Source organism: Poecilia mexicana, unplaced genomic scaffold, assembly GCF_051168715.1.
Source record: "Poecilia mexicana isolate PSO_F unplaced genomic scaffold, ASM5116871v1 scaffold_13, whole genome shotgun sequence".
NCBI classification, from domain to species: Eukaryota; Metazoa; Chordata; class Actinopteri; order Cyprinodontiformes; family Poeciliidae; genus Poecilia; species Poecilia mexicana.
The window spans coordinates 7952649-7961329 of NW_028263382.1; the positions used below are offsets into that span (position 1 = coordinate 7952649).

General features: G+C 36.3%; 1 long non-coding RNA gene across 1 annotated transcript in view; it reads left to right on the forward strand.

The window, feature by feature from the left end:
* Positions 1-8220, forward strand: part of LOC106920513 (uncharacterized) — a 27419-nt gene extending 19199 nt beyond the window's left edge. Inside the window, exons 3-4 of the long non-coding RNA XR_001418848.2 lie at positions 3491-3602; positions 4763-8220. This is a non-coding gene — a long non-coding RNA (uncharacterized LOC106920513). The remainder of the gene's footprint in view (positions 1-3490; positions 3603-4762) is intronic.
* The last annotated feature ends 461 nt before the right edge of the window (positions 8221-8681 follow it).

Sequence of the window (8681 nt, forward strand, 5' to 3'; positions counted from 1 at the left end):
TGATGATGATTGTTTTTTGTGAGCCATCCAGAAACAACTGCCTGATCCATTTTGTATTTTTTTACAGTGATAATTCTCTGGCTAACCACTGTTTGTCATAAAAGTTTATGGTTATAAATCAGTGTTGTGGCAATATTGCTCCGTTTTCCTTTGCAAAATTCCACGTTTTTCCAGTTAGGACAGACTGGAATACAATGGAAATACCAGTTATTGTCCCCAGGGGTTTGCTTTGTTAAAAACAACAACAAACCCTGTTAGCCACTGAAAAAATCAAGATGGCGGCCATTTCTAAAGATGAAGATCAGACAATAATCTTTTTATGTTTGAAAATGGTCGCCATGGTTGCAATGGCAATAAAATCAGCTGAATTTACTGCTAATGGTGGACACTGCTAACCAAACAGTTTCAGTAACCACATATTGGCTAAGTATGACTCTTAGCTCTGCAAATGCTAAATTACTAAGCACATAAAAAACTAGCAGAAGCTAATGCTAACTAATTAAGACAACTGTTAGTCTGTGCCACAGATCTTCATCTCCTTCCAGTTGACGACTGGTGTGAGACTCAAACTGCAAAATGCTGAAACCATCAACTCTAGAAAAAGAAATCAGAATTAATTTAATGAAGTTAATTTCACTTGTTTGAATCCGATTTGATTTTAACTCATTTTATTTCTACCTCATTTGAACTTGCTGCTCAGTTAAATGCCTTATTTTACACCATGATGTCCTGGTTTCTCATTTGATAACTTTTCAAATCATAATTTGGATTTTTAATCAGATAAAAGCTAATTCCCTCAGCAAACACTTGATAACTTTATTTTTATTTGTGCGATCTGGATGACGGAGATATCAGTGGAAACGTCTTCTTATCATTTGGACTCTCAGTTCTTTTCATTGCAAATTTAAAAGTAGCAGCAAGTTGTGCAGTGGTTGTTGTTAGCATGCCTGCAAACAGGAAGTTGACTTTTTTTCCCTCTTTTTCCCCCATTAAAGTGATCACTCCCAAAAATATTTTAGCTGGCAACTCCAAACGGGGGAAGATATTATATTTTTCCGAATCCCAAGTTGGAAAAACTTAACTGAACATCCCCTGAAGTCAGAACTCCTACATGGAAAGTTGGAGGTCTCTGCATGTTGAATCGACCGCAGGGCCAGATTCAATATAAGTATGCAGGAAAAATTGTAAGGAAGAATATTTAGACAGTTCAAATGTTATTGAATCCATCACCAAACACAGAATTATATCTTTATTCACTGCAAAGTGGTTTTTATGTAGACACACAAGACGTTTGATTTAGGACTTATTTTTCTGTTTTCGACATAGCCTCACTGATTTATTTTAAATTGAAATAAACAGCAGGTTGATGAGTTCATGCGACACACATATGCATAACAATGCGTGCCTCTGTAGGAAGGGCGTGCATCAGAAAGGTTACATAAACCAAACCCAGAACTTCACCCAACGTGCCCCAGTCACAGGAAATGGGTGTAAAGGAATGACTCAGCTAGCTTTGACCTCTGCCGCTGCTCCACCTCCCCACCCTGCAAAAACACCAAAATATTACCAAATATTTTTGTCTAGTTTCTATTAACAACATCTTACAACACTTGAACTAAGACAAAACTGACTTTTAAGTAACTTTTCAGTAAGATATAGGAGCTTGTTTTAAGTAGGTAATTCCTTAAAGGTGACATATTATGCTTCCTTGAGCAGGTTAGAATAGATCTATGGGTTATAAAAATGTGTTTACTACATTTTTGGCACAGAAATCATTCTTAGAGGATGAGGTTTTAATCTGCTCATCTCTGCCTATTTTCAACTGTTTTAGGGCGCCTTGTCATTTTAAATCCAAATAAGCTGCATTGTGGCCACGCTCCCCCCCCAACTCATTGTTTACACTCGCACCTGAAAATGGTTGAAAACAGATGCGCAATTGTATAAACATACATCTTTGAGAAAAGCATTAGTGTAGCCTTCTCCACAGCCAAAATGAATGCAGCAAGTGGTTTCTGAATCATAATTCAACGATAAAACATTTGTCTTTTCCAGCAGCCACTGTACAGCACACAAAACCAGCTGACCAAACGTGCTGGGGCTTTATTAGGGTTGCTAGGTAACGGGTGGAACTCTGCTGGGGTTGCTAGGTAACGGGGCTGTGCCTGCTGACTTGTAACTTTAAAATCTGAAGGTTTTTTAACAACTCATTTTCAAGGCACCAAAAAACATCAATTTATTTCCAAAAACGACTGTGTGTTTTTTAAGCACTTTTTGTTTTTAGAATCAGAAGAAACCCAAAGTGAAACACAAAAACATGCAAAATGTGAATTTGGCACGATATCTCCCCTTTAATATTGATTTAAAAATCAATATTGACCCATCATTTCACTTATAACAAGACATTTTTTCCATGTTTTAAGTGAATAATCTGCCATTGGAACTAGAACCTTTTCATCAGTATTAAGGCGTTATTGACTTAAAACAAGCTCCACTCCTTTGCTGAACAGTTACTTGTATGTTAGTTTTGTCTTATTTCAAGTCTGCTAAGATACTTGCAGTTGAAACTGGACCAAAAAATATTTGGTAAGATTTTGTGTTTTTGCAGTGCAACAGACCCCCACCCTCTTTAGGTCAACTTTAATTACAAAGAAAACATACTTTTTCCTTTGTCTCGACACCCTTACTCTGTAATTTTTTAGGAGTGCATCCCAAGTTTTGCGGATGAGTCACAGCTTTCTCCTCCACCCTTCATAAACTCTCCCTCTCTGCAACCCGAATAGCCTCCATTTTTGCAAAGCGAGAAACAGCTGCCACACAGCTGTGCATCCTTATCAAATCCACGCAGGTGTGCACGATCGCAGGCGATGCTCCAGCGCACGTGTGCGGCGCTGAAACTTTGGCGTTAATTTGCTCGGAGACAGCACACACTCATGCAGCCGTGCACGTACACAAAAAAACTCACATGCAGCTTCAAAGGATGGATGTCATAAACAGGACTGGGAGGGAGGAATGTGTTGTTCATTGGGGAATTCAGAGCTGGTGGAGGGGAAGAAAGGGAGGGCTGTGCTGACCCTAATGTCCCTCTGAATGAAGGCAGGGGAGGAGAGGCTTTCTCTCTGCTGTCATAACCCTTTCACCCATCAATACGGCAGGGAGCGCCGCTGACACCGGAGGCCACAGATCACGGCTGACTAACGTAAAACAGACCCTGAGCTCCATCAAACCCCCAAAACCTGAATATTAGGTGTAAACATGAGGCGACTGCCTGCCTGTGCTTAGTGTTAAAGTCTACCTGACTAGTGACACAACCTGCGTTAAATTAACCATAAAAGTCTGCAGGTTTGAAATTACAAAAATAAATTTGATTAAAACACGTTAATTTAAAAAAAAAAAAAAACTTTTTTATAAGATGTTTTTATGCCAAATCAACCTTATTGAAATAGATGTTTTTCCTAAAACTGAAACTGAAGCACTTATTTTCACATCACAGGAGTCACATGATCAACAACAGGATGTTACTACTGCTGGAAACCACAAAGAAGAAAGACAACAGGAAGTGGTGGGAGGATGATGGCGCAGCATGTTTTTTAATGGTTTATTAGGTGAGCGACGTTATTTCCGTGTGATTTTAATTGCAGTTCATACTTCATGGAATCACAGCAGTTGTGAAAATAAATTTGATCAATGGAAACACGCTAATTTATGCATATATATAAAACAAGTTTTTTGAAATGTAGTTTTTGTGCTAAATCAGCCATGTCAAAATAGATGAAATTGAAACACATTTGTTCGCATCACAGGAATCACATGATCAATAACCGGATGTTACTACTGCTGGAAACCACAAAGAAGAAGACAGTAGGAAGTGGAGGAAGGATGATGGCGTGTATTTTTAATGTGTGTGATTTTAATTGTGTTTCTTATTTAATGGAAACACAGCAATTGTTTTTTTTCCCCCCCCGACATCAATGGAATATCAACAAAGATTTGCACACATTGGTAAAAGAAGCGCAGCTACACCCTCAGAAATTTTCTAGAAAAAAAACAAGTACATTTCTGAGCTTGAAAAGAATAAAATTTGCTGGAAAAATCTCAGTTCTTTTCTCAAAAACCTCTGAGGTTAATCTCATCATCTATCAGCCACCAGAAGAGATGTCAGCGTCTTATTCATGAGTTGGAAGGACAACGCTTACTTGGGAGCAGTTTCGTATATTTTGGAGAAATTGTAGTCTGCCGTATTACAGAAGATCTATGGACTCAACATTTTGAAATGACACAACTTTTTTTGAACTGTTTTGCTGTGAGAACACTGGTGGAGCCAAAAAAAACAAAATCAAACCATCATCCTGCTACCACTTCCTGTCGTCTTCTTCGTGGTTTCCACCAGTAGTAAGTAACATCCGGCTGTTGATCATGTGACTCGTGTGATGCGAAAAAAGTGTTTCGATATTGCTGAAACGCCACTTCAGCGCAAAACCGTAAGATTTTTTCAAAATTGGTGTCATTCTGAATCCCCTCTAGAGGGCGATGTTGGACGGACAATATTAGCCTCATTTGTATGTAACGAGATAGAAAATGTGAGTTTTGTATTTTATGTTTGATTTTTAGAAATTAGCTTGTTTCTATTAATCACATTTATTTTTGTCATTTGAATTTGCACAATTTTGTGTTTGATGGAAATAAAGCTTGTGTGTAGAATATCCTAAATGGTATGAATATTATATATCATTTATTATTCTTGTTAATTTTTACTCTATACTAGAGAGGATGAAGAAGAAGATGATGATGGAGATGGAGATGCTGACGAAGAAAAATTTGCAGAAGAGGCTGATGCACTTTTTTAACCGAAGTTTTACAACATCAGAGCTACAGTGTGAGTCAGTGGAAACAATCAAACTGGTGCTGAATAGGCACCAGGATCTGTAGAAACCCCGAATGAGTCCCTCTTGGGCTGCGCATGTGCAGATGGAGCAGAGGACCCTGGCACTGAGCAGCTCTGCAACCTAAAGGAAGTGGCAAGGAAGCTACTGGTGGGGAAGAGGAAGCGGCTACTGGTGCTGCTGGTGACCAGAACGTTGATCCTGCTGCTGCTGCTGCAGGTGATGGTGAGAAGAGACTGCAGCAGGGATGGCGTGCTGAGGAAAAGCCTGGACTCAGAGCACAATGAAACACACAGGCCATTAAATGTTGGGGCAAAAAATAAGTAGTAGCTCGGCTAAGCAAAGGCTGGGGGAATCTATATTGTGCGAAAGCATCAGTTGTGTACGGCAGCATATTAGGGTCAAAAATGGAGTAAATTTCCATCAAACTGTCAATTTTATAGGAAAAAATTAAATTTCTGGGTTTGAAAAGGTCAAAAAAACCTCAGAAGTGTTCTAGAGAAAAACATGAATATTTCTGAGCCTGAAAGTTGAAAATTTGCTAGAAAAAATTCAGAAATTCTTTGGGGGAAAAAACGTGAAAACTTCTGAACCTTAAAATTTCCTAGAAAAAACTCACATTTTGAGATTAATGTCATAAATTCTCTAGAAAAAAAACAACATGAATATTTTGGAGCTTGAACAGTCAAAAAAATAGCATGAAAAAACTCAGATTTTGAGATTAATCTCATAAATTCTCCAGAAAAAGCTAAAACTTTCTCAGCTTGAAAAGTTCCAAAATTGCAAGAAAAAAAAACTCAAACATTTTGAGATTCATCTCAGAATGTTTCTAGAAAAAAAACTTACTATTTTTGAGGTTGCAAAGTTAAAAATTTACTGGAAAAAATTCTGAATTTTTGGGGAGGAGAAATGTGAAAAGTTCTGAAAATGAAAATTTGATAGAAAAAACTCAGAAATTTTGAAATTAATCTCAGAAATGTTCTAGAAAAAAATATGAATATTTCTGAGCTTAAAAAGTCTAAAATCCGCCAGGAAAAACTCAGAAATTTTGAAATTAAACTCAGAAATTTCTCTGAATAAAAAAATGTGAAAATTTCTGACCTGAAAAAAATCTAAAATTACTCTCCTGAGGTTTTGCGTGCTTTGGAACTGGAGCTCAGTTAGCAAATTAGCAAAATTCAACAACTATAAAACTAAGAGTGAACGTTTCTGTTGTAAGTAAACATGTTATTGACTCATTGCTGGGTATCAACATGGTTGAAACTAGAGCTTTAGTGTTAGCTGCTGTTCATTAGGGGAACAAATGTTCATGATTAGTGTTTTATGACTAGCACAACTAACTGGTTAGCTAACATCGCCCACCACTGCCTGAGATAAAACCCAAAGGATCAGAGCGTCCATGAGCAGCAGAGGTTAGGCAGGAAGGTCTCACACCTGCAGCTCCAGTTGCCTTCCATGATGCACCAATTTGCTGTTTGGAGCCGATCCTGCCGACGCTTCCAAACACCTGCTGGTAATCTGCTCATTGTGCCCGAATGACACGATCCTACGAAGTCTGACTTCAGTTAGTCATCCGGGTTTGTTCTTCTGTTATTTGTCTCCAGTCAAGATCCCCACACATCTGCAGCGCATTCAGTTTAATACACTTTATATTTTCAACGCTCCATGTGGGATTCTTACGAACGAGGATTAGGGCCAATGAAAAAAACAAAAAACCTCAAAGAATTCTGACTTTTGATCTCAGAAGATTAAAATCGAAATTTTGAAAGAAAAGAAAAAGGAATTCTGAGATTAAAGTTGGAATTATGAGAAAAGTGAGAATTATGAGTAAAAAGTCAACATTCTGAGAAAAATTTTATAATTGTGAGACTTTTGAGAGTTTTGAGAAAACAGTCAAAATTGTGAGGAAAAAGTCAGAATTCAGAGATTATAGTTGGAATTATGAGAAACAATTCATAATTATGAGATTAATGTTTCAACTATGAGAAAACATTAAGAAATCTATGAGAGTGCACAACAGTTTTAGATGGATGAATAAAAAAATTGTACATGTCCTGGCAAAAAAAATCTCAGAAATTTTTAGAGAAAAACTTGGAAATTTCAGAGTTTCAAAAGGTAAAAATTGTTGATTTCTGAAACTGGAAAAAAAAAAATTCCAAAAGTCAAAAACTGACTTTTAAAAACTCAGAAATTTTCATGTTTTTCTCTTGCAAATTTCAGAATTCTTTCTAGTAAATTTTTGGCTTTTCAAAATCGGGAATTTTCTTGTTTTGTATAGAACATTTCTGAGATTAGTCTCATATTTTTCGACAGGAATGTGCTCCTCTTTTTCTTTTTCTCTACAATGGCCCTGATACACAGCCGTAAATATCACATCTTTTGCTCTTGCAAATTTTCTAGCAAATATGACTTTCATAGATTTTTTTGCGAAAATTTACTCCTCTAATTTTTCCTTGTATTCCGTCGTACAATTCTGGCCCTAATCGTCTCCCATACATTTTCCTATTGTTACCTGTTGTTTCCCACAGTTTGTTGCTCCTCCAGAGTTTTTCATGGTGGTTCTGTTTCTGTCATTTAATACTTTTATTTCCACATCACTTTATTCTCTTTTCCTCCTTTCTGTTTTTTTCCTGCCAAAATAAAAGATGTGAACCAACCTGACAAACAGCAGCAGCAGAAACGCACCTCAGCTGCCAGATTCTTGTCAATGGTTGCAAATTACTGACTCTGCTTCCATTGAAGCGTCTTCTCTGTCCATCGATTAATTCAAAAACAATAAATTCACCGCTTTTGCATCAGAATCAACAAGAAGATCTAAAAAGAGGAAACTTTTCAAGTTGAACACAAACCAGAGATGTAACCAGTTACGTTTACTTTAGTAACTTTTAGGGGGGGGAGTACTTTTAGGAGTATTTTGACTACGCTGTACTTTCTACTTTTACTTGAGTAATTTTATTATGAAGTATTGCTTCTCTTACTTACTTTATACTTTGATATAGAAAGAAATTTATTTGGAAAATGTTTTCCTTTGCCTCATTACATTATTTTGTTCAATGGAGCATTAGGGCCATAGTAAGAAATTTATATAAAAACAAAAAAGTTAAATTACGAAAATCAAGTTGTAATGTTACAAAAATAAACTTGAAATAATCAGAGAATAAAGTAGGAATATTATGACTTTATTTCTGTAAAAGTTTATTCTCGTAATTATAAAATTTTATTTTCTTAGCTAATAGTCTGTAATAATGTTATTTAAATAAATTGTTTGCTTTTGTTTTACATTTATTTTGCTTGTATATGACTGTTTAATCTTTATTACATAAAGTCAAACTCAACTCTATTATTGTCATTTTGGTTCTTTAAATACTAAAATTTCCACTTAACTTAATATTTTGGCCCATCTGATGATGTCAGTTTTAAATATTAAATGATTGATAATCTGATCAGTTACTGAGAACTTGAAGAAACTTTTTACCAAATACCTTTTTACTCTTACTTGGTAAACATTTTGGCTAATTGGATAAAAACAAAGCTGATTTAGGAGTTTGCTTTAATTCGGTTAAACTCAAACGTTTCTTCTTGCTAACATCCCAAATCTCCACCTTGTTTGTGTTAGATTTAGCAGCAGAAGCTTTTTACTGGGTTTCATATAAAGCCGCTTTTCTTGGCTTTAATTTTTACGACTTAGAGTGACATGAAATGATTTTTAACTAAACACACAAAAGAAGAAGTTGTTCCTGATTGTGTTTCCAGTGAAGCTGAACTCTGTCGTCGTTTCCCACTGCGTTCTCGAATTAAACA